Below are 20,732 nucleotides of genomic sequence, written 5' to 3' on the forward strand. Positions count from 1 at the left end.
CAACTGTATATGTGGATCACTAGAAATCTCTGGATACCTCTAAATATCTTTGTGGCAGACAATTATGACCCTGAATAAGAAAAGGATATACACAATTTCTTTTAGCAAGCTAGGAAAGCTACCATAATCAGAGAATTTTTTGAGAAATAAATGATATATATGTACAATACCTACTGGAACACTTCTTACAACGACTGCTTTTAAAAAGGAGCTATTTTCATTACTTCTTTATAAAACAAGACATCCAGAGTATTGAACTTTTTAATGTGAATTAATGTGCTTTGATTATATGAATAGTGTGCGATGATCTACACATATTTATAAGTGAATAGATTAGGATAAATAAGACTGAGTTGGATAAATAATGTTTCCCTGGTAATATTCCATATAAAGTGGCCATCTATGGTTTTGCAGGTTGTACACTATGCAAAGATACCCATCTGAGGAGGCTGAGAACAGGCTGAAATCTAACATATGTGTTATGGCAGTGGGCTGAGTTTTCCCAAGAGTAGTGCATTTTTAAAAATATTCATTGAGTTGCCTTAAAGGCAATCTTTATGACAATATTTTTGTTTAATTTAGTTATCTGGATTTTCAAGGTAAGACAAAATCTTTTCCTAGCATGAATCAAGATGAGGAGAATCCTAGATTTACATTCAGATAGATAAAATTTTAAATATGAAACTTTAGATGGTTATCTTGCACAACTGTTTTTTCCAGAATACTAAGACCCTTAGTGAAATATGTTTTATTTTCCACCAGTTGAGGTGAGAGAGACAAAAAAAGATAAGCAACTGGTTTTAATTTGTTACATGAGGACATTCAATAGCATTTTTGGATGCTATAAAGGTCTTCATCAGTTGGTCAGCTATTATTTTTCTCACCTACTTTTTTAAAAAGAGACTCTTAATGAGCAATAATTGTGTACAGAAAACAATGTTAATGTCATTATAAATATGGGACAACACAAATGCCTGATTGATATATATCTAGCTTGGGAAAGTCCTCAGATTATAATTATCCTGTACTTGCATATGAAGGACTATTTTTTACCTTTGCTTATATATTCTCTTCCAAATAATAGTTCTGGGTCTATTATGACACTTTTTGGCTAAAGTATCAGTTTTCCTGCTTACTGTATACTGATGTGTCACATTTTCCTCCACTTTCCTTTACCATATTTTATTTCTTGGGTCAAATGAATTACATTTCAAATAATCTCACACATGTATGCATCTTAGTCTCCTTTGGCCCACTGTTACTTCCTCCTTGTACTCAGCTTTTTTTGCTGAACATGGAAAATCTTTTCTCTTCTCTCTTCCACAAAAGTCATTGATATGTACTCAACTTTCTCTAATTGAATAAGCTTTTTCCATCAAACATCCTTGAAATGTCATTAAAGTTTAGTTGTTATTGTTAAGTAGTTTAGCTTAATTCTTACTCTTAAAACAGTGCTATTTTCCATAATGAGCTAAGCAGGTTTTTATGAACTAGCTTTGTAACTTGTAAACATTTTTTTGATTAGCATATGTATGTGGAGTGAAAACTTCTCATAGAGATGTTGGATTCAGAGAGTTTTGGCATCCCTAAGATTAAAAACAAAATTCTAACTGAAACTCCTAAATATGACAAGGTATCTTCTACTTTAATGTGGAAAAGTAATTTTAAAAAATCTGAAATTAAACTCATCAGTTACCCACATTACTGTTCCTACTCTATGTATTTTGTAATTTGGATGTGGAAAAGCCTAAAATATTGAAGCCCCAAGAGTAGATATATACTTTAGTAACAGAATCAGAAATCAAATTTCCCTCAAGATTTATGGGAGTATCACTACAGTAAAACCTTTGGCATTTCTGTGGTTTCACATTTCAACAGTTTATCATTTTATATGCCAACTTTACTGGCCCAAGGGGTGCCCAGATTAAACATTATTTCTGGATATGTCTGTGAGGATGTTTCCAAATGAAATCAGCATTTGAATCAGAGGACTCAGTAAAGTAGATTGCTCCAGTGCAGATGGGCATCATCCAATTCATTGTGGGTCTAAATAGAACAAAAATATGGAGAAAGAAGGAATTCAACCCTTTTGCTTCCTGCCTGCCTGCATGAGCTGGAACATCAGTTTTCTCCTGTCCTTGAACTGGAATTTACACCATCAGCTTCTGTGGTTCTCAGACCTTCAAACCTAATCTGAAATTATACTACTAACTCTCCTGTGTTTCCAGATGGCAGACAGCATATCATGGGACTTCTCAGCCTCTGTAATTACATATGCTAGTTCATATATTTATCTTCATATATATAGTTGACTGTTGTACATCCCGGGTTTGAACTGTGCAGGTCCACTTATATGTGAATTTTCTTCAATAGTAAATACTACAGTATCGCAAAATTTGTGTTTGGCTGAATCCAAGGATGCAGAATCATGGATACAAAGGGCAACTCTAAGTTAATGTGGATTTTCAATGGTGCAGCTTTGTCTGCACCTCCTACTACCCCCCTCCTCCCTCCCCCAACCATTGTTCAAGAGCCAACTGTATATATAAATATATCCTATTAGCTCTGTTTCTCCTGAGAACCATGACTAATGCAACATCCTAACTCCTTTCTCACTTTGATCTCCATTTATTTATTTATTTATTTATTTATTTATTTATTTATTTATTTATTTTTGGCTGCGTCGGGTCTTAGTTGCAGCACACGGGATCTTCATTGCAGCACACGGCCTTCTCTCTAGTTGTGGCCTGGGGTTTTCTCTTCTGTAGTTGTGGCGTGTGGGCTCCAGAGCACATGGGCTCTGTAGTTTGCAGCACGCAGGCTCTCTAGTTGAGGCACACAAGCTCAGTAGCTGTGGCATGGGGGCTTAGTTGCTTTGTGGCATGTGGGATCTTAGTTCCCAAGCAGAGATCGAACCCACGTCCCCTGCATTGGAAGGTAGATTCTTTACCACTGGACCACCAGAGAAGTCCCCTGATCTCCCTTTAAGTTAAAGAGGACACCTATTTCTCTCCCAACTACCTGGCAGGAAAATTTTTGTTATGTTATCCAGGTCCAGCGCATTAGACAACTATTTTTGAACTATGAATTTTGAAGGAATGATTCAAAGGAACAAGCAAGTTTCTGATTGCTTTGCAGAGGCGACGGTGGAGATGAGAGTATCCAGATGTGACTTCAGTTAACCAGTGCTGATGGCACCAGTGGCAGCATCCTGAGCAAATTCTTACTGTGGTAAGGTCTTGTTTGTTCTAATCTCTTTCAGCTTCTGTGAGTTTCCTAATGCTCTTACTGAGCCTCTGAAGCTCTCCAAATACCTTCCAATAAATAAGTTTGTAATAAATTTCTGTTGCTAAAGTTCGTCTTTTTTTCCACTGTTACAATTAAAACTTTGACTGAACAGTCTTTTTTCATAACATTCTAAAGTGTATGGACACTGCTAAAGGACTCCATTTTAATGATGACAGTTTAAGTCCCAGATTTGTTATTGAAATTTTTTTTTTTTTTTTGTGGTACGCGGGCCTCTCACTGTTGTGGCCTCTCCCATTGTGGAGCACAGGCTCCGGACGCGCAGGCTCAGCGGCCATGGCTCATGGGCCCAGCTGCTCCGCGGCATGTGGGATCTTCCCAGATTGGGGCACGAACCCGTGTCCCCTGCATCGGCAGGAGGACTCTCAACCACTGCGCCACCAGGGAAGCCCCACGACTAACTATTGATAGAATTTTCAGTGGACTGGCCTGAAGTTTTCTGGTTGATTTAACCTTAACTTTAGCAGGCAGAAAAACTAATATCACTAGAGAATGAATTCTTAAAGAACATCATCAGTGAACTATTTGAAATTATCTAGAAACATCTAATTACATAAAGATAATAGTAATAAATGTATTAAAAGTCAATTTATCTTTTATAATTATGCATATATTAAAGTACATGGCTTATAGATTCCTACAAGGCAAACACTTTGTGAGCTTGGTTTGAATTATGGCATATGCTCTAGATGAGCAAATTTTACTTATCTTAAATTAGCATAGACTTCATTTTTCCTAACAATTATTGACAACCTCCTTCTAGATGGCAAAAGTTAATGATATTTCATTGTAACTTCTGTATTTATTTATTTTCTTCTTTGTTCCTTAAACATTTCCTAGAATATATTTTGGCTATTTATGAGCCTCAAACATCTGATTGCTACTGTTGTCACAATTTGTGGAAGAGGCAAGCAAAATTTTTTTAGCTGTATGTTTCAACCAAACTATCAGGGCACATCTGATTTCTAAAATTTTCAGGGATTATTATCAATTATACTAAATGTGAAACAGAAAGAACTGCTTGATTTTTAGAGTGAAGATTGAACTTCAACACTGTCAGAGGAAAAAAAAATCTTGTTTAGACTTATACAGTGAGCACATTTGCTATGTAAGACACAGATGGAAAGAATATAAGAAATAGCAGAATGTCATCTTGAGAAGTCCTTTTTTGACCAAAACCACATGGCAAACCTCTTTAGAGCATAACTGTGAATTTTTTTTAAATTATTGGCAGGAAAGAAATTGAAATTTAATTATCTTCACACATTTCCCTTCTTTGTGTTGGATTTGTTTTGTTGTGAAAATGACTCTGATTCAAGAGAAACCTGGAGTTGAAGTTCCTGTCTGAAGTCTGCCAATTACACCAGTGGCCAGAGGTAGTAGCTCCAGGCTCCAATTAAATCATGGACAAGCAAATCACTCCAATACCAAGTATACCGTGGATATTTCCTTATTTTCTACACATCAAAGCACTTTAACATCTTTAACTTTAGTTGTAAGGAGTTGACTTATGGAGTTGTCTGTATGAGATGCCTGTTGCTACTATAACAAATTACCACATATTCAGTGACTTAAAACAACAGAATCATATAATTCTAGAGGTCAGAAGTCCAAAATGAACTTTACAGGGCTAAAATAAGGAGTCAGCAAAGTTTCATTCCTTCTGGAGGCAAATCCCTTTTCTTGCCTTTTCCAGTTTCTAGAGGCTGCCTGCATTCCTTGGCCCCTTTCTCTATCTCCAAAGCCAGCAGTGAAGCATCTTCAAATCTCTCACAATCTCTCTCTCTCTCCCCCTCCCTCGATGTGTCAACACATCTCCTTTAACTCTGACTCTCCTGTCTTCCTCTTATAAGGTCCCTTGGGATTACATTGGGTCTACACAGATAATCCAGGATAATTTCCCCACCTCAAAGTGCTTAATTTAATCTTACCTGCAAAACCCCTTTTGCTATGTAAGATAACATATTCACAGGTTCTGGAGATTAGAATGTGGCCATCTTTTGAGGGTGGACATATCCTTCTCTTTACCACAATGTACTTCTAGTAGAGATAAAGAATAAATGGATTTTCTTTTAGGGATGACTTGGTGATATAAAGTAGAAGTTAATTCAAATTCTGTCTTTTTTAGAATATATGGACAAATCACATTGGAGGGCTTTCCTTTTAAAGACATGAAAACAGAGGATATATTGAAGTATGTGTGGCTTTGTTTACATTTTTACACTATTTCCCTAAATTACTGTATTTAATTAAAAATTATATTATGTCTTGGTATCAGGTATTACTATTAACCTAGGCTTCTATCAGCTCTCTAAATGACCTCTCCTCTTCCAAGTTTTGTCATTCTATCTTCAGTTTCCAATATGCTGAGGAAGACTTATGGTTACCTTAACCACACATATACCAGGATATTTATAAATAAGACAGTCTTATTCATTAGATTCTAGTCCAGAAGACAGGGAGCAGTCTTTATTCTTCTACTGATGTCCCCAATGTTCTTCAACCCATTTCCCCATCAGAATCTTGCTCACTTACCTCTAGGTGTGCAACTATATTTTGGAAATTTGAGGTTGTCAGAAATCTATATGCTATATAACCAAATTTGTTTTTACACACTATTTAATGTTTAAATTTACTTTTCTAATTATGTTAGACAAACCCTTGTATTTCAATATATAGTTTTATACAGTAAAAAATGAAATAATTGGATAATCTGTTTGTTGATCAGGCAGTATATTAGTGTAGAGGTAAGAGAGGCATACCTGTTTACTTAGATTAGTTATCCATTACCTGACTCTCTTTGTGTGCATGTGTGTGTGTGTGTGTGTGTGTGTGTGTGTGTGTGTGTGTGTGTGGTAAGAGCACTTAAGATGAGATCTACCCTTATACCAAATTTTCATGTGTACAATACAGTACTGTTAACCATAGTCACAAGGCTGTACAGCAGATTTCTAGAAATTATTCATCTTGCATAACTGAAACCTTAAATACACCAAACAGCAACTCTTCATTCCCCCACCACACTCAGCTCCTGGTTACCACCATTCTACTCTCTGTCTCTATGTATTTGATTTTTTCATGTATTCCAAAATTCAAGCAAAAAGATGGTTGGGTAAAATTTGCCTTTGTAATGATTTTGAAAAATTTGATCTATGTTGATAAGTTTTTTGAGATGTCTTTGACTAGCCCAATTGTACTGATTCAAATGCCATTACAATACAATCCTTTAGGTGACATTTGTAGCTATCATAAGACTTCAGTCATGATTTACCACCATTGTTATATATTACCATTCAGTACTAAATCATATTGTAAAAATATCAATATGCTTATTATATTTTAATTGACGGTATGAAAAGTATCAACATATATTCATCTATCATCCCTCTATCTATCATCCATCTATCTTATATCTATCATCTACCTATCTATTTATCTAGCTAGCTAGCTAGTTATTTATCTACCTTCATACTGTTTCTTGTTTTCCTGATAACATTCCTGCTGAGACTGTTTCTGATCAGTACAGAAACCAACTCTACTACAGCAACTTTTTCTGACCCAGGAGCTCTGAAGAAAGCCCTAGAATTAAAGCAAATCCTTTTGCTGACTTAGGATACTGAGCAGGTTAAACTGTGCTTTTCAGTGGGCCTGTAATTCAGGTTCATAAAGGGCCATGCCTGCTGCATTATCAACACAGGTTGTCTTTGAACAGAATTGGCTTTGAAAACATTGGCACTGTTCCAAAGCCTCCATCTCCACTTTCCTGATCACTTGACTGCAGGGCAAATATAAAACATGGAAATAATTAGTTGATTAAACACCTTTCTCTTTTAGGAAAGGGTCTTCATTCTATTATAATATCCAGGTATTGGGGAGGACCTCAATGCAGGGTCTCTGAAAATCGGGTACTATGTTAGCCACAGTGGCAAGACCAGGTGTGGAGACCTAAACTGGTGTGGAGGCTGACAAACTCCATCTACAGTCTTACCATAAGGAGGTTCATTTTATATTTTAATTCTTAATATCCTACGATTTCTAGAATAAGTTACCAAAAGGGGAAAAGTGACCTTTTTCATACATATTTTAATTTACAACATTATAGTTTTAGTTTATCTTTTTTACCCAAGTTTTGATACTTGAAAATGTGTTTCAAATTTTGAAAATTTTGAACTTATCAAAACACTGTCCTTTGAAATGACATAATACTCCATTAAACTTCAGACAGGAAAAATATCCAGCTCAATATTACAGATGAGTAATGGATGGCACAAAGAGGTTAATTGTTTGATTCAAGTTCACACAGTTAATCAATATTCATTCCGAAAATAAAACCATTATTCCAATTCCCCAATGTTCAGCCTTCTGTAGTCCCATAAGAATTTCACTTTAAGCTTTACATATTTTTGCTCTTTTGGGAAAATGAGAATATATTGTCTTATATCTAGCTTTCTAGATAATTTTTGAGCCCCTATTAAATTTTGTTCTTTTCTGAGCATACATCAGTCTACTTTTTTGTACACTTGAACATTTTGTGTGCTAAACATAAAAAATACATTTAGAGATTGGATCATAGAGAAAATTGTTTAAAATGTTTATGCTCTATTGTGGGACTTCAACATTGTGGTCAGAAATTTAATCTGAGAATTCCAAGCTTATAAAATAAACATATGCAAATAAGTAGACAAGAATAGATTTTTTAAATGTTTCATCTGACTCATAGGAGCTAAGTGAACCATGAAACGTGAAAAACTGAAACAAATGAAACTGAGGAGCAAATTCAAACATGCCCAGGTCAACAAATATGGGTTTTATGTTTTTCGTTTATCGCATTTATTTTTCACTTCTGGCTGTCTAGAGTGTATCTTCAATAATGCATGATATGACAGAATAATCCTCACTGATCTCAACAGTCTGAATCTTGAATAAATTAGACACGTGGATACTTTTGAAAATTTCATGTGATATGCGACTGCCCTGCTTCTCTTTGGCCATTTTCTCTGCTTTTGTCGTCTGGCAATGATCAAATCCCTCTTCCCCATTAGATGTTAAATTTTTGAGGATAGGTACTATATTTTAATCCATCTTTTCATTTACAGGTTCTAGCATAAGGCTTGGCTCAAAATAAACAGTCAGCAAATTGTTGAATGACTAAGTGACTTGGAAAAAAATTGCATGACAACTTGAATGTGGATAAGCCTTTTAGAAAAATTACTTAACTTCAAATCTTTTCCTAAGAATCTTCTCCAACTACTCTGCTGTTTGTGTTCTCATCTTAACAGGATGGAAGTCAAGAGGGGAGAGGATATACATTTTGGCTTTTAAATTAAAGGAAAAAAATAAGCCTATCTTTATGAAGTAGAAGTAACATTTTGAAATGTAACTTGAAAAATGAATAGGATTTTGAAAGCAAAGATTAGAGCACTTAGATTGGAAGGAAAAACACAAGCAAAACTTAATAGTGTAAGATGAATGCGTGAAGCAATAGCACTGGATAGATTTACTTGGAGCCTAGGGTAGGTATATGGGAAGAACCGTGCAAATTAGGGAAATAGCCTTGAATGCCATGCAGATGAATTTACCTTAATCTGTTAGAGACAAATCCAGTAAACTTTTAAAGGTCATCTTTGTATATATACTAGTTTCTTTTTATTTGATTTGATTGGCTGTTCAGATTGTATGTAAATATAATTCTGAATACAGGGGATCATTTCCTCATTTACTATTGAAATAGCAGTACATGAGCTTAAGATTCCAGTATAGGTAGACTGTCCTGCCTTTACAATCTTCTTGTGTTTAAAAAATGATGATTATGAATGTACTTTTCTTTTTACATCTTTATTGGAGTATAATTGCTTTACAATGGTGTGCTAGTTTCTGCTTTATAACAAAGTGAATCAGTTATACATATACATATGTTCTGATCTCTCTTCCCTCTTACGTCTCCCTCCCTCCCACCCTACCTATCCCACCCCTCTAGGTGGTCACAAAGCACCGAGCTGATCTCCCTGTGCTATGCGGCTCCTTCCCACTAGCTATCTATTTTACGTTTGGTAGTGTATATATGTCCATGCCACTCTCTCGCTTTGTCACAACTTACATTTCCAGGATGACCATATGTGCGTGGGTTTATCTCTGGGTTTTTCTATCCTGTTCCACTGATCTATCTTTCTGTTTTTGTTCCATACCATATTGTCTTGATTACTGTAGCTTTGTAGTATAGTCTGAAGTCAGGGAGCCTTATTCCTCCAGCTCCATTTTTCATTCTCAAGATTGCCACTTTTTTTCTTCATGAGTCTGGCTAACGGTTTATCAATTTTTTTACCTTCTCAGAGAACAAGCTTTTACTTTTATTGATCTTTGGACTCGTTTCCTTCATTTCTTTTTCATTTATTTCTGATCTTATCTTTATGATTTCTTTCCTTCTGCTAACTTTGGGGAATTTTTGTTCTTCTTTCTCTAATTGCTTTAGGTGCAAGGTTTGGGTGTTTATTCGAGATGTTTCCTGTTTCTTAAGGTAGGATTTTATTGCTATAAACTTCCCTTTTAGAACTGCTTTTGCTGCATCCCATAGGTTTTGGGTCGTCATGTCTCCATTGTCCTTTGTTTCCAGGTATTTTTTTATGTTCTCTTTGAGCTCTTCAGTGATCATTTTGTTATTATGTAGTGTATTGCTTAGCCACCATGTGCCTGTAGTTTTTACAGATCTTTTCCTGTAATTGATATCTAGTCTCTTAGCGTTGTGGTCGGAAAAGATAATTGATACAATATCAATTTTCTTAAATTTCCCAAGCCTTGATTTGTGACCCAAGATATGATATTCTGGAATGCCTATAATTCAAATGTTGGTGCGTTTAACTTGTCCCAGAGGTCTCTGAGACTTTTCTCAGATCTTTTCATTCCTTTTTCTTTATTCTGCTCTGCAGTAGTTATTTCCACTCTTTTATCTTCCAGGTCACTTATCCGTTCTTCTGCATCAGTTATTCTGCTATTGATCCCATCTAGAGTATTTTTCATTTCATTTATTGCGTTGTTCATCGTTGCTTGTTTCATCTTTAGTTCTTCTAGGTCCTTTTTAAATGTTTCTTGCATTTTCTCTATTCTATTTCCAAGATTTTGGATCATCTCTCATATCATTATTCTGAATTCTTTTTCAGGTACACTGCCTATTTCCTCTTCATTTGTTAGGTCTGGTGGGTTTTTATCTTGCTCCTTCATCTGCTGTGTGTTTTTCTGTCTTCTCATTTTGCTTATCTTACTGTGTTTGGGGTCTCCCTTTTGCAGGCTGCAGGTTCGTCATTGTCGTTGTTTTTGGTGTCTGTCCCCAGTGGCTAAAGTTGTTTCAGTGGGTTGTGTAGGCCTCCTGGTGGAGGGGACTAGTGCCTGTGTTCTGGTGGATGAGACTGGATCTTGTCTTTCTGGTGGGAAGGTCCATGTCTGGTGGTGTGTTTTGGGGTGTCTGTGGACTTATTATGATTTTAGGCAGCCTCTCTGCTAATGCGTGGGGTTTTGTTCCTGTCTTGCTAGTTGTTTGACATAGGGTGTCCAGCACTGTAGCTTGCTGATCGTTGAGTGAAGCTGGGTGCTGTTGTTGAGATGGAGATCTCTGGGAGATTTTAGCCATTTGATACTATGTGGTGCTGGGAGGTCTCTTTTGGACCAGTGTTCTGAAGTTGGCTCTCCCACCTCAGAGGCACAGCACTGACTCTGGACTGCAGCACCAAGAGCCTTTTGTCCACATGGCTCAGAATGTAAAGGGAGAAAAATTAGAAAGAAAAAGAGAAAGAAAGAAAGAAAAGAAAGAAAGAAAGAAAGAAAGAAAGAAAAGAAAGAAAGAGGAAAGAGGATAAAGTAAAATAAAGTAAGATAAAATAAAATAAAGTTATTAAAATAAAAAATAATTATTCAGAAAATGATTTTTTAAAAAGGAAAAAAAAAAGAACGACGGATAGAACCCTACGACAAATGGTGACAGCAAAGCTATGCTTCACAGAGAAGCATACACTCACAAAAAGAGGAAAAGGGGAAAAAATAGTATATCTAGCTCTCAAAGTCCACCTCCTCAATTTGGGATGATTCGTTGTCTATTCATGTATTCCACAGATGCAGGGTACATCAGGTTGATTGTGGAGTTTTAATCTGCTGCTTCTGAGGCTGCTGGGAGAGATTTCCCTTTCTCTTCTTTGTTGGCACAGCTCCCAGGGCTCAGCTTTGGATTTGACCCCGCCTCTGTGTGTAGGTTGCTGGAGGGCGTCTGTTCTTCGCTCAGACAGGACGGGGTTAAAGGAGCAGCTGATTCAGGGGCTCTGGCTCACTCAGGCCATGAGGAGGGAGGGGCACGGATGCAGGGTGAGCCTGCGGCTGCAGAGGCCGGCGGGACATTGAACCAGCCTGAGGCGTGCCATGCTGCATTCTCCCGAGGATGTTGTCCCTGTATCCCGGGACCCTGGCCGTGGCGGGCTGCACAGGCTCCCCGGAAGGGAGGTGTGGAGAGTGACTTGTGCTTGCAAACAGGCTTCTTGGTGGCGGCAGCAGCAGCCTTAGCATCTCATGCCCGTCTCTAGGGTCCGCACTGTTAGCCGCGGCTCACGCCCGTCTCTGGAGCTCCTTTAAGCAGCAGAAATCAGTGCAACTCCAGACGCTGTGCTCCAACCACGGCTCCGAGTAGGACGCCGAATGTACTTTTTTAAGGAGAAATTATTATATGTTTTCCTATTGGTCTCTGATTCAACTATTTGCAACCTCTCTCACTGGGTGAATGAATGTACCTTTGTTTTACTTCCTGACTCCTTAAAAAGAGCCATTTTTATATTTTAAGCCCTCACACTTAATGAAATATAGATAATACTAAATTAAATGTTTTTCTTCACATGTTGGTGGATTTTACGTTGAAATACTAGTTTCCTTTTGATTCCATTATACAGATTTGAGAACCCAGTATACTGAGGTATGGAATGGTTCTATAGACTCTTAGAATACTTTTTGCTATGTTATTTTTAATTCTGTAGATTCAGGGAAGCCAAGATGCACCACCTTAGGAATGGGAATAGTCCCTTGGGTCATATTTTTAAACATAACCTTTCTTAACCTCTCCTCAAGACCACTCTATGAAGAATAAAACTATTGGGTCACTTCCAAGCCATTCTAAAATGGAATTGAACTGGGGCTTATTTCTCAAACAAAGGTGAGCTAGAACAAGGTCATTCTTGAAACATCAGAGTGGGTACCATTACTCTCAGCATTATTTTACAGGCCATATTTTTTAAACACTGATAGGGAGTTAAAAGAAATTTTAAAAGGTAGTTTTCCAGTTTCATGGTCATACTGCTCTCACCACTTGCCTTTGTACCAGAAACTGAAGTTTTTACAGAATGAAGTATGTGCAAACAATCTAAGAAAATGGCACAATAACAGAAAGACTATTTCAAATTTACCCTGATGGAGTTTTAAGCATTTCCCTTTTTTTCCCTCCTCTTTCCTAGTCTGGATATTCTCTGCACTTGGCTGCTTGATGCTGATCCTCTCGAGAGGTCAGCTGCTTACCCAGACACTGTAAGCCATTGTCCCCACACTTTAGCATCAGCCCCTTCCCTCCTCTGACACTTGAGCTTCCAACTGCCCTGCAGCCAGCATTCACCAGCCACAAAAAAATGACTCTCTCCTCAGATATGACAGGCAGAAAAGCTACGAATTACACTGAGTGCACTTTGGGTCTTTAGGGGAGAGCAAGGAGAATTCAAGTGGGCGGAAATCCTTCTTGCACTTTGCTCCTAACTTAGATGTCTGTTTATCCTTCTCATCTTCACAGCTGTTGCTTTTTTCAAATAAATAGGTGTAAGAAAACTAGGGTGAATTAGATCCCAAAGGTTAAAATATTTTTCCTCATTGTAGTCTCTGTTTTCTTTTTCCTTGTCTATCAAATTTAAAACAAATTTACTGTGAAATAAAGTGGACCTCTGACAACACTCTGAAGTTTGGACTTTTTATTACTATTATATTTTCTTCTCCATTAGGGATGGCTCCTGTGTAACTATGCCTGCAGGGAAGAACATACTGCTCAAGCAGGCATTGTTATTATTTGGGGTTATAATATATCCCTTTTATGGGTTATTTTGCATTTCTTTCCTGGAGATAATAGCCATATGACTTTGAAATATTCTTTACTAGAAGCTCCTATTTATTATACATGGTGAGAGGAAGAATTCTGCCTGCACTGGTCACTCTATTTATAACTGTGGTTACATTCACTCAGCAACTGTTTATTGGAAGGTTGGCTTAGTTTGCTGATATTTTCCCTTAACAATTTGGATGAGAATAATGGGAAGCATTAAATATGGAAGGAAAGGTAAGGTTTGGGATTACCCAGAGGAGTGTGAAATTTTATTGCATTTCTGTCTGACATCTCCTTATGTGCTACAGCATAGGAGAAAGCATAACAGACTTAAAGGTGCCATAGACCTGAGCATCAAGAGACAATTTTGACTTCCAGTCCTCCACTACCACACCCATGAGCAAGATATTTCATTTCTTCATACTTCAAACTCTTTGTCTATAACATAAATGAAGGGCTTGGCTATCTCCAAAGCTTTTCTCAGAAATAAATTTTGCCTCTAGGGTCAAACACTTAAATTGTGACAGATCCCTGCTCAGGGATATAAATGGACATATGGGGATATATATGGGAATATATTGCTCAGGAATATAAATGGATGGTATGGGTTAAATGACTGGAGTTATGATTTTCCATATCTCTAAACTACAGAATTCTATCTGGAAAAATAAATAAGATGCATCTGACATAAAGGTATGAATCATAGCTCCTGCCATCAGTACTATTTTTACATGAGATGGTTGAATTGAGTTGCCACCACCCAAAGGAGTCAGTCACCTGCCATATAAAGTTCAGTGGTGAGAGGGAAATGTAGTGTGCCACGTGAAAATAAAGGAAGTGCTTTGAAAATAAACATTCGAATGACAAACTACCCTCAAGGCGGACAGATGGTTTTAAGCGTCAACTTGACTGAGCCACAGAGTGCCCAGATATTTGAACAGACATTATTCTCGTGCTCCTGTGAGGGTGTTTTTGGATGAGGTTAGCATCAACCACATCTAAAGGTAGACTGAGTTAAGTAAATCGCCCTCCCCAGTGTGGGTGGACCACATCCAATCTATTGCTTGAATAGAACAAAACGTTTGATCCTTCCCTGAATAAAAGAGAATTCTTCCTTTCTGACTGCCTTCAAACTGGGACACCAGCCTTTTCCTGCTTTCAGACTCAGTCTGAAACATTGTCTCTTTCAAGATCTTGAGCCTGCTCTTCAGTCTGGAACTACGTCATCTGCTGTCCTGGGTCTCAGGCCTTTGGATTCAAAACTGGAACTACATCACTGGCTCTACTGACTCTGTACCTTGCTGACTCACCCTGCAGATGCTGGGACTTGACAGTCCATAATCATGTGAGGCAAATCCTTATAATAAATCTATTTCTATATATTCTAATATATTCCATATTTTAGAATATATTATGCATATTATATATGTGATTGTATGTGTATTTGTATATATATATAGGCTATCTATCTATCTATCTATCTATCTCTCTTATTGGTTCTGTTTCTCTGGAGAATTTTGACAAATATAATGGTTGAGGATAATATACACCAGAAAAAAGAAGACATTCATATATTTTTAAAACTCCTCTAGGGTTTACACATTGATATTAAGCACAAAAAGAACAAAGAGTTGGTACAGGTGACTTGATTCCTTATGAGAAACTTTTGGGCTTGCCTTATTTCTTCATAACTCAGGAAATAATATCTAAGAAAGACAGTAAATTAGTCTCTCACACAGGCAGTGTTGAGCCATTGTGTGGTCAATTTTCAGCTTAGCTATTGTATCATGACAAAAGGACAATACAGATTGATCATACCATTATCCCTCATTGTGAGCCTCCAGGCCGGATGGCCAATTTGGCATGACTATTCAGCTTGTCTTTAAAGTATGTTAAGTGGCCTTACTGGGAAACACAACTGTACATGTGAATGAAAGTGAGTCAGAGGATACGAGTGGAAATATGTTTATCACTTCACTTTAGAAATCCTGAAAAGTATTCCAAATATATTAACTGCTCTCTGCCTTTTTCTGAAAGGTATGAGTAACTCAAGGTAAAAAGATTAAGGGATGAGGAAGGATTAGTTGGGAAAAAAAGAGACATTTTGCTACATCTGCTACAAAAAATTATTGAGTACATTTTCAATTGTTGAATAAGAAATAACATCACTATTCTCCATTGCTCCTAGGCAGAATGCTGATAGGGCTACAGGGTGAAAGGAAATACTGTGTTATATACTAATTCCCTACTAATGGATAGCTAAGTTGTTCAAAATTTCTATCAATGAAACCCCTAAAATTTCTGAAGAGGAACAAACCATGTTTTCTCATGTTAAATGGGTGGCTCTAGAGTACAGACTAATCAGCAAATCAGACCAACTAGAGGCTGTATGTTTCATGTCAAGAGTGAAATGCTGAATATCTGTAATGTTTTGCTGGCACAACACTGTCACAGAACAGTAGGAAATAAGCTCTTGGCTTAAAATACACTCCAGAAATAATTAGCTTGGAATACTTATCTTTTGGAAAGGGATCCTGAACCACTGACAGAGATAAGAATCAACCCTTGCAAAACAAAAAAGTAAAGAGATGGATATCTATTATAATTTCAGAACCATTATGCATCAAGGACTAAGAACAGCTATAGCAGCAGCCACACAGGCAGCAGAATGAGAAAGTCTAGTGAAAAGGATAGGTCCCCAGCACAAATTGTTGTTCCCCTGTTGTGAAGCAGTAACATCTAAGATAGCTGCTGCCGCCTAGTAGAGAATGGTAAAACTGTTCCCTGAGAATCCATGTTCAAGACAGTCATACTTCTTCTAATTAATATCAATCAATCAATCATCAATCAATCTTTTGTTCTAGGGGGACTGTCAAGCCAGGCAAGTGGGATGTGATACATCATTCAGGAAAACGTGACCCCAGCTGTCATGACAGCCCTTGGGCAGCTGGTACACTCTGGAAACACGCTGTTACACTGTCACCAGGAATTCAGTATAAGCGAAGTATTTCCTGGAAAATGTGGATACACACAGTTAAGTGGAAAGGAGCAGATTCGGCCCAAGAGCAATGCAAAAACCTGAAACTAATGCTCTTTTTAGGTTAAAACATAGGACGTAATGGCCAGTGTTAGTTGGATCACATGGTGCAGCTCCTCGGCCGTGGCAGACCCTGGCACAGGGACCTGCTCACTCAGTCAGTGAATCCCAGTACTGCCGAGACAGGAGCTACCTGAGCTCCATCCATGTTATTACAGAACACCACATATGGTCCCACTTTGTAATGTGTATTTGTTAGAATCATATTCTTTCTTATCCAGCTTACTTGATAAGTAGTTAAGCATTTGCCAAGAAATTGTGAGCACAAAAATCAGTGCACGGATATTCACAGGATTTCAAAGGATTACCACACAGATCAATTATCAATCACAAAGGGGAAAACTCCGATAACACTCAGTGGATAGCAGTGATCCAATTTTGCATTGTCTCACAAACAATGACACAAATAGATAAACTGACTTTGTTTACAGTGATGTGGTGCTACAGAAAATTCCTATCATCATCTATTTAGTATTCTCCTCAAAAGGTTTAAAATAGAATTTAAATATGAGAAACAATCAAATACAGATAGTTAAATATCCTGCAATTGTCCTAAACAATCAGACAAATCTAGAATGTGGGACACCCTACAATGCAATTGGCCTAACTTTTTTAAAATTATCAATGTCATGAAGGAAATAAAAGTGGGGGAACTCCTGTAGATCAAAGAGGAATAAAGAGGGATTGGACCTCGCTGCAGCAGCAGAGGATGCCATTTCCTTCCTGCTGTCCTTCTCAGGCATAGAACTTCTGCCCTAAAACAAAACTGAGGACTTAAGCCTGGGACACAGCATCTCATATAACTCTGAGAGACTGCTCCAAAGAGTATCATGGTGCTCCAGCCGGGTGTCAGGCCTGTGCCTCTGAGGTGGGAGAGCCAAGATCAGAGACCTCCCATCTCCATGTAATATCAAACAGTGAAAGCTCTTCCAGAGATCTCCATCTCAATGCTAAGACCCAGCTCCACTCAACGACCAGCAAGCTACAGTGCTGGACACCCTATGCCAAACAACTAGCAAGACAGGAACACAACCCCACCCATTAGCACAGAGGCTGCCTAAAATCATAATAAGGTCAAAGACAACTCAAAACACAACACTGGATGCAGTCCTGCCCACCAGAAAGACAAGATCCAGCATCATCCACCAGAACACAGGCACCAGTCCCCTCCACCAGGAAGCCTACAAAACCCACTGACACTGGGGGCAGACACCAAAAACAACAGGAACTACAAACTTGCAGCCTGCAAAAAGGAGACCCCAAACACAGTAAGTTAAGAAAAATGAGAAGACAGAGAAATATGCAGCAGATGAAGAAGCAAGGTTAAAAACCCACGAGACCAAACAAATGAAGAGGAAATATGCAATCTACCCGAAAAAGAATTCAGAGTAATGATAGTAATGACGATCCAAAATCTTGGAAATAGAATGGAGAAAATAAAATAAATGTTTAACAAGGACCTAGAAGAACTAAACAGCAAACAAACAATGATGAGCAACACAATAAATGAAAATTAAAATTCTCTAGTAGGAATCAATAGCAGAATAACTGAGGCATAAGAACAGATTAGTGACCAGTAAGATAAAGTAGAAGAAATAACGACTGCAGAGAAGAATAAAGAACGAAAAGAACTTAGGACAGTCTCAGACACCTCTGGGACAACATTAAATGTACCAACGTTCGAATTATAGGGGTTCCAGAAGAAGAAGAGATAAAGACAGGGACTGAGAAAATATGTGAAGAGACTATAGTTGAAAACTTCCCTAATATGGGAAAGAAAATAGTCAAGTCCAGGAAGCACAGAGAGTCCCATACAGGATAAATCCAGGGAGAAACATGCCAAGACACATATTAATCAAACTATAAAAACTTAAATACAAAGAAAAAATATTAAAAGCAGCAAGGGAAAAACAACAAATAACATACAAGGGAATCCCTATAAGGTTAACGGCTGATCTTTCAGCAGAAACTCTGCAAGCCAGAGGGAGTGGCAGGACATATTTAAAGTGATGAAAGGGAAAAACTTACAACCAAGATTACTCTATCCAGCAAAGTTCTCATTCAGATTCACCGGCGAAATTAAAAACTTTACAGACAAGCAAAAGCTAAGAGAATTCAGCAACACCAAACTAGCTTTACAACAAATGCTAAAGGAACTTCTCTAGGCAAGAAACACAAGAGAAGGAAAAGACCTACAAGTACAAACCCAAAACAATTAAGAAAATGGAAATAGGAATATACATATCAATAATTACATTAAATGTAAATGGATTAAATGTTCCAACCAAAGATAGACTGGCTGAATGGATACAAAAACAAAACCCTTTTATATGCTGTCTACAAGAGACCCACTTCAGACCCAGGGAAAGATACAGACTGAAAGCAACAGAATGGAAAAAGATATTCCACGCAAATAGAAATCAAAAGAAAGCTGGAGTAGCAATTCTCATATCAGACAAAATAGACTTCAAAATAAAGACTATTACAAGAAACAAAGAAGGACACTACATAATGATCAACGGATCAACCCAAGAGGAAGATACAACTGTACATATTTATGCACCCAAAAGAGGAGCACCTCAGTACCTCAGGCAAATGCTAACAGCCATAAAAGAGGGAATCGACAGCAACACAATCATAGTAGGGGACTTTAATACCCCACTTTCACGAATGGACAGATCATCCAAAATGAAAATAAATAAGGAAACACAAACTTTAAATAATACATTAAACAAGATGGACTTAATTGATAATTAAAGGACAATCCAACCAAGCACAACAGAATATACTTTCTTATCAAGTGCTCATGGAAGGTTCTCCAGGATACATCACATCTTGGGTCACAACTCAAACCCTGGTAAATTTAAGAAAATTGAAATCATATCAAGTATCTATTCTGAGCACAATGCTATAAGATTAGATATCAATTACAGGAAAATATCTGTAAAAAATACAAACACATGGAGGCTAAACAATACATTACTTAATAACAACAGATTACTGAAGAAATCCAAGAGGAAATTTAAAAATACCTAGAAATAAATGACAATGAAAACACGATGACCCAAAACCTATGGAATGCAGCAAAAGCAGTTCTAAGGGGGAAGTTTATAGCAATACAATCCTACCTCAAAAACAAGAAATATCTCAAATAAAAAACCTAACCTTACACCTAAAGCAATTAGAGAAAGAAGAACAAAAAACCCCAAAGTTAGCAGAAGGAAAGACATCATAAAGATCAGATCAGAAATAAATGAAAAAGAAATGAAGGAAACAATAGCAAAGATCAATAAAAGTAAAAGCTGGTTCTTTGGAAGATAAACAAAATTGATAAACCATTAGCCAGACTCATCAAGATAAAACAGGGAGAAACTCTTCAATAACTGGTGCTGGGATAACTGGACAGCTACATGTAAAAGAATGGAATTAGAACACTGCCTAACACCATACACAAAAAGAAACTCGAAGTGGATTAGACCTAAATGTAAGGCCAGACACTGTCAAACTCTTAGAGGAAAACATAGGCAGAATACTGTATGACATAAATCACAGCAAGATCCTTTTTGACCCACCTCTCAGAGCTATGGAAATAAAAACAAAAATAAACAAATGGGACCTAATGAAACTTCAAAGCTTTTGCACAGCAAAGGAAACTATATACAAGATGAAAAGACAACCTTCAGAATGGGAGAATATATTTGCAAATGAAGCAACTGACAAAGGATTAATCTCCCTAATTTACAAGCAGCTCATGCAGCTGAATATCAAAAAAACAAACAACCCAGTCCAAAAATGGGCAGAAGAGCTAAATAGACATTTCTCCAAAGAAGATATACAGATTGCCAACAAACACATGAAAGGATGCTCAACATCACTAATCATTAGAGAAATACAAATCAAAACTACAGTGAGGTATAACCTCACACCATTCAGAATGGCCATCATCAAAAAGTCAACAAGCCAGAAATGCTGGAGAGGGTGTGTAGAAAAGGAAACCCTCTTGCACTGTTGGTGGGAATGTAAATTGATACAGCCACTATGGAGAACAGTATGGAGGTTCATTAATAAACTAAAAATAGAACTACCATACCACCCAGAAATCCCACTACTGGGCATAAACCCTGAGAAAACCATAATTCAAAAAGTGTCATGTACCACAATGTTCATTGCAGCTCTATTTACAATAGGCAGGACATGGAAACAACCTAAGTGTCCATCGAC

The 20,732-nt window shown here is 37.4% G+C and overlaps 1 long non-coding RNA gene across 1 annotated transcript in view; it reads left to right on the forward strand.

Moving 5' to 3' along the window:
- LOC112396146 (uncharacterized) overlaps positions 1-14,738 on the forward strand; it is a 47,795-nt gene extending 33,057 nt beyond the window's left edge. Inside the window, exons 2-3 of the long non-coding RNA XR_003002508.1 lie at positions 3,139-3,231; positions 14,606-14,738. This is a non-coding gene — a long non-coding RNA (uncharacterized LOC112396146). The remainder of the gene's footprint in view (positions 1-3,138; positions 3,232-14,605) is intronic.
- The last annotated feature ends 5,994 nt before the right edge of the window (positions 14,739-20,732 follow it).

This window comes from Neophocaena asiaeorientalis, unplaced genomic scaffold, assembly GCF_003031525.2.
Source record: "Neophocaena asiaeorientalis asiaeorientalis breed wild unplaced genomic scaffold, Neophocaena_asiaeorientalis_V1.1 scaffold146, whole genome shotgun sequence".
Taxonomy (NCBI): Eukaryota; Metazoa; Chordata; class Mammalia; order Artiodactyla; family Phocoenidae; genus Neophocaena; species Neophocaena asiaeorientalis.